The sequence below is a fragment of the Pelodiscus sinensis genome, chromosome 17 (assembly GCF_049634645.1).
Source record: "Pelodiscus sinensis isolate JC-2024 chromosome 17, ASM4963464v1, whole genome shotgun sequence".
Lineage (NCBI taxonomy): Eukaryota > Metazoa > Chordata > Testudines > Trionychidae > Pelodiscus > Pelodiscus sinensis.
In genome coordinates, this window is record NC_134727.1 from 701,143 (window position 1) to 707,142 (window position 6,000).

Consider the following 6,000-nt stretch of genomic DNA (forward strand, 5'->3'; position numbering starts at 1 on the left):
GGGCATGCTGGAGCTTTGCCCCAGTCCCAGCCCTCGGGGGGATGGTCAGACAGTGTTGCCTGGAGGGGCTGAGCACCAAAGCTGGGACGTGCCGGAGGGCAAGGGTGGGGAGGCCCATTATCAGAGCTTGGGTAGCTCTGGCAGGGCCATTCCCAGCATAGGGCAGGACTCTGCAGGGTACAATGTCCCTTCGGATCTCACAGGCAGAGTTGCCTTTGGGTCGGCTGCTGAGACAGTAACTAGAGCAAAGCTACTGGACTGGTGAGCCTGGCTGAGCCACAAGGCAGAAGGGAAAAGCACAAGGAGCTGATTCCATTAAAGTCATCTCAAATGTAATAAGTGTTATGATTGGATTATAGCCACCAAACCATAGGAAAAGGGGTAGAGGAGGCTGGAGACAAAGGGGTGGGGGTTGGGATCCTGTCTCAGGCAGTTTGCAGGGACTGGACGGGTTGGATTTTCCTTTCATCACATGATGGGACAGGTGGTTTAGTTTATTTCTACTGGCAGAAGAGGGCCTTGCATGGCAGGGAGGGGATGGGCTAAGGAGTGGGAAGTAGTAATGCAGGCAGGACTTGTGATAGCAGATCAGACCAACGGTCCATTACAAGTTAGCCTGATGCCAACTCCCCACACATCCATTGCTGGGTGGTTTAAAACACAGCACAATCTCTTCGACCAGGAGGCAACAGGGCTACTCATGTGGGAAGGGGGGATTTTTAGGGCTCAGGTAGATTTTTGTTGTGTCGGGGAAGCTGTCCCATTGTAACCCGTTTGTCTGATCTAGGCTGCATGCAGTCAACTAATGCTACTAACTGACAGACCACGTACTGTGTGAGCACTTACACACGTCTGTTCTAGTTTTAGAGGTATTATCAGCTCCAGTGATAATCCCTAGCCATGAAATAGGGTGTTGATCTAAAACTGGTATTATTATCACTCAGACCAGCAAGAGCTTTTCAATCCATCCCTGGTCTTACATTGTTCTAAGTAGGAATGTTCTCAATTCCTCTCCTCTCTGCAGCATGGGATGGATTATCTTGTGTTTTAAGGCCATAAAAAGTTTTAAATGTCCCTTTTGCATCTCTGCTACTCTGTTATCTGGGATTTTTACTGGCAACGCTTGAAAAATAAACTGCAGTTCAGGAGTGGGTTCACTTTTATCACCGCTCTTCTCCCAACCTATGTGATTGTGGGTTAACTCCATTTCTGCAAATCTTGTTTTGCTTGTGTGCATCAACAGAGAGAAACTAAGATCATAAAGCTTGTTTGGTTCAGTAGGTATTTGTGTTCCTAAATACATAACGCCCAGACCAATCCAGACTGCTTCTTTATTTCCTCTATTTCTATTTTAGCACTTTATTGCTAGTAGTTTTGATTTTGAGTAATTCACTTGAAACTCGGATACTTCTTCAAATTTATTAATCTCTCCTTATTTCTGAAGGAAATTCTTAGAGCTGGCGTTCTAGCATGATGTTGTCTTCGTTGGGCACTCTTCTCCCAAGAGCATGCCACTTTTATTTCTGTAGTTGGCCTGTTCAACCCGGTCCAAGGGCTCCCCACACTGAACGTGCTGGGCCATTTCCACAGCAGAGCTGCCTGTAATGCGTACATGTGTCCCTCTCATGATATCTGATGAGGCTTATGAAGGACAGAGCATTGTTTGGAATCTCTCTCGCTCATTTGTAAGCATGCACTGGGCTATCGGTAGCTGTGTGACCCCATCCCTGGAGGTGCCGCAAGACACTTTGTGCCTAGGTGTGTGCGATACAAGTTGCTGTGGTTGTAAGGGTATGCTCAGACCTTGCCTACTGGAGCAGGGCCCCGCAAACAAGATTACACCAAACAGCCAGCATGGGCATGAGAACGTGGGAGGCCCCAATTCACACCCTTCTCTGGCTGAGGGGAGAAGCTGTAAATGGGGTTCTGTCACCCCAGTACTGAGCTAAGAACAGACTGAGTGGGACTGCTGCAATCTCCCTACTGAAGCTGTGAATAAAACAATGTAAAGATTCAGTGAGGCCAGCGATCGAATCCTGCGTCACCCCAGAGAGCACTAGGTGCCAGGCGACGGAGTTAGCCTCACGCTTTGCTTCTTCTCTCTGGTACAGGGCCAACGCATAATGAGCCAGTGACTAGGCACAGTGAGCAAGGGCCAACCTGAGAGTGGCCCAGCAGCTGGTGGTTAGAGCCCCCTGCCCCAGTGACGCTGCAGAGAGGTGGCCAAGTTAGTCTGTAACAGGAAAAACATAAAAACAAGAAATAGTCTAGCAGCACCTTAGAGACTGACAAAACAAGTCGATGGGATCATGAGCTTTCGTGGGTGCAGCCCACTTCTCCAGATGACAGGAGTGTTAGAAGTCTTTGTACTGAGTTAATCACGGTGGGCGAAGCTCAGGAGAGACTGAGGGAGCCCCACGTCAGAACACCCTGCGCCTCAGTGGTACGGTACTTAGCTGAGCAGGGATAGAGCCTGGCTCAAATTCTTCTCCCTCTCTGGTACAGGGGGAACTTGAACCAAGAGCCTTCCACCTCCCAGGTGTGTCCCGGGGACAAAACCACCAGGCTTGGTGCCAAGGGAGGGTTTGCAGCAGTGATGGTTCAACAAGGGCAAGTGCAGAGTCCTGCCCTTGGGACAGAAGAATCCCAAGCATTGTCACAGGCTGGGGACCGACTGGCTGAGCAGCAGTTTGGCAGCAAAGGCCCTGGGGATTCCAGTGGATGAGGAGCTGGAGAGGAGTCACCAGGGTGCCCTTGTAGCCAAGAAGGCTAATGGCATATTGAGGAGCATGGCCAGCAGATCTAGGGGAGTGATTATTCCCCTCTATTTGGCCCAAGTGAGGCCACATCTGGACTATTGCATCCAGTTCTGCCCCCGCCCCCCTCCTTACAGAAAGGATGGGGACGCATTGGAGAAAGTCCAGTGGAGGGCGACCAAAATGATTTGGGGGCTGGAGCACATGGCCTGCGAGGGGAGAATGAGGGATTTGGGCTTGTTCAGTCTGCAGAAGAGAAGAGTGAGGGATTTGAGAGCAGCCTTCCACAGAGGCTGGAGAGAGGCTGTTCTCAGTGGGGCAGGTGGCAGAACAAGGAGCAATGGGCTCACGTTGCAGTGGGGGAGGTCTAGAGTGGATATTAGGAAAAACTCTTTCCCTAGTAGGGTGGGAAGCCCTGGGATGGATTCCCCAGGGAGGGGGTGGAATCTCCCTCCCTAGAGGTTTTGAAGTCCCAGCTTGACAAAGCCCTGGCTGGGATGATTTGGTCTGAGTTGGTCCTGCTTTGGGCAGGAGGTTGGACTCGATGATCTCCTAAGGCCATGGTCAACAACCTATTGATTGCAATTGACTGGTCGAATTTGGGGACATGACTAGTCGATCGCAAGGTGTTCCAGTCCATCCTCGTTCCCCCAAGAAGGAGCCCGCGTTGGAGCTACCTCCTGGGAAGGTGGAGGTAGCGCCTGCTTCCTGCGAGGTGTGTGGGGGGGGGGAATCCCTGGCTGCGCTCCAGATCCAGCATCTCAGGAAGCACATGTGCTGCTCTTCCCCTCCCTAAAACAGCCGGCATGCTTTCTGTGACGCTGGATCTGGCACGCAGCCAGGGACTTCCTTCTCCATACTACCTTCCTTCCTTCCTGCACCGGGGGGAAGGCAAGTCCTAGGCTGCGTGCCAGCTCCGATTTCTCAGGAAGCACACCGGCTGTTTTGGGGAGGGAAGGAGCAGCACGTGCATTTCCTGAGAAGTCGGAGCTGGCACGCAGCCACAGGAACCCCCTGCCTCCGACCCCCAGTGCAGGAAGGCAGCACGGGGAAGGAAGTCCCAGCTGCACACCAGATCTGGCTTCTAGGAAACATGCCAGCTGTTTTGGGGAGGGAAGGAGCAGCATGCATGCTGCAGGATCCTCAGGTACCAGCCGAGCTGTCCCTGTCCCCGCCCTGTGGCCAGACTCCCTGCCCTGGCACCCGCTAGCACCTGGCCCCCTGGCCAGACCTCTACCCAGACCCCCCACCAGCACCCTGGCCAGACCCCCATCCAGCACCAGCCCAGACACCATCCAGTACCCTGCCCCTGCCTTGTGGCCATACACCCACCAGCACCTTGCTCCTGCCCCCTCTTTCCTGGCCTGACACCTACCCCCAGCTTGCTCCTGTACCCTGTTTTCTACCCAGATTCTGCACCCCTCCTCCCCCCATCCCTATCCCACTCACTGGCAGCCCTGGCCAGCACACTGGATCTGTCATTTTTGGCTCCACCTCAGAGTGTAGAGGGGTCCACAAATTCCACTCACCCTGGAACCCCAGAAGAGTTAATCTGGCCTGAGGCCTTGAGCCTCAGTCCTATCTATCCTCCGACCCCCCACCCCCCATGGGGTTGGAGTGCCAGGGGAGTGAAGTGTCTCAGCTGGGACCACATCAGTGAGGCTTGGGGGATTTGGAGGGGTTGTTTTTTGCATCTTACTTTTGAGGTCCCCAATGATTTTTCTGTGGGTCAGTGATCTCTGACCCAAAACAGGTTCCCCGCCCTTCTCATAAATAAAGACAATGCTGAAACACTGTGTTTGACATAATATTGTATTTAAAAATGAAGCCTGGCTAATAAGCCCCCAATTGGGGCTAAGCCCCCATCTGACCACAGCATTATAACACTCCTGCACCCCCCGAGACCCCAATCCTCAGCCTATCATACACCAGAACCCTGTCCTGAGTCTCTCATCCCCAAACGCCTGCACCCCCACATCCCTAGTCTTCTGCCACAACTCTGCAAATCTGTGTCCTGAGCCCCTCATGCTCCCAACCTCGCTGCCCTGTGTGACGTAGTGGGGGGTAACCTGCTAACTCTCTGGCTGCTGTCTGTAGCACCACCAAGCAGACAAGCGATGAGTCACTATAAAGAGGGTATCCCAACTGGTTTGGCCAGCTGACCCCCATGGAGAGGAACAAAGGGAGGTGGATGCTGCCCTGGCTGGGGGGCTGGGCTGGAGGAGAGTGGGTTAGTTCCTGGCTGGAAAGCAGGGGAGAAGGAGCTGGGGAGGGGGCTGGGATCCCCCCATCTCAAAGGGGGCACTGAGGCCTCGTAGCCCCAGTTCCTGTAACCAGATTACATCTGTGCTGTGCTGTATCCTGGAGGAGCAATAAACCACCCTCAATTCCACTGGCTGGTGGAGTCTGTTTGTGCCATTTCGGGGTGCAGGAGACGGGGGACCCCCAACGCGCCGTCACACCCTGAGCCTCTCATACACCCCAACCCAAACTCCTGAAATCCCACATCCACAAAGCTGCAGCTTGCTCCTGCATCCCAAACCTCCACCTGGCCCCAACACTCTCCAGCCTGGAGCTTCCTCCATGACCCAGCATCCCCTTCTCCATCTCCTCCTGCACCCAAATTCCCTCCCAGAGCTTGCACCTCTCACCCCTTCCCACACCCAAATCCCTCATTTCTCCGGCTCCCCTCTCCCCCAGAGCCTGCACCTCCTCCCTCGATCCAGTGAGTAAGGGCTGGGGACAGCAAATGATGGAGAGGAGGGGAATGGAGAGGGCGGGGCCTCAAGGAAGGGGTGGAGTCTTGGGGAAGGGATGGGGTAGATCTTGGCTTGCCCTGACATTTAAAAAGTGATCTTGGGTGTAAAAAGGTTGGAGACCACTGTCCTAAGGTCTCTTCTAACCCTATGAAACTATGGTAACCGAGGATAGTGAATAGGCCACATGAGTGGCCCTCCTCCATCTTGGTAGACTGGGAGATTGTCGTAACTAAGATGGCAGCTCTAAGGATGTGAAAGTGTAACCATGTACGTGGTTAACCCGTTAGCCTGAGCTCATCAGTTAACGTGCACGGTTAAATGCAGCTCCCTCCACCTGCACTACTGTTTCTGTATCAGAGGCAGCAGCACGGGGTGGGGGCGAGCTGGTGGGAGCCAGTGCTCATGTGGAACTGGCTTAAAAGCTGGAGGAATGCCTAACATAGTGAATGCCAGTGGGAAGGAGGTAGGTTTAGAAGATAAAATAA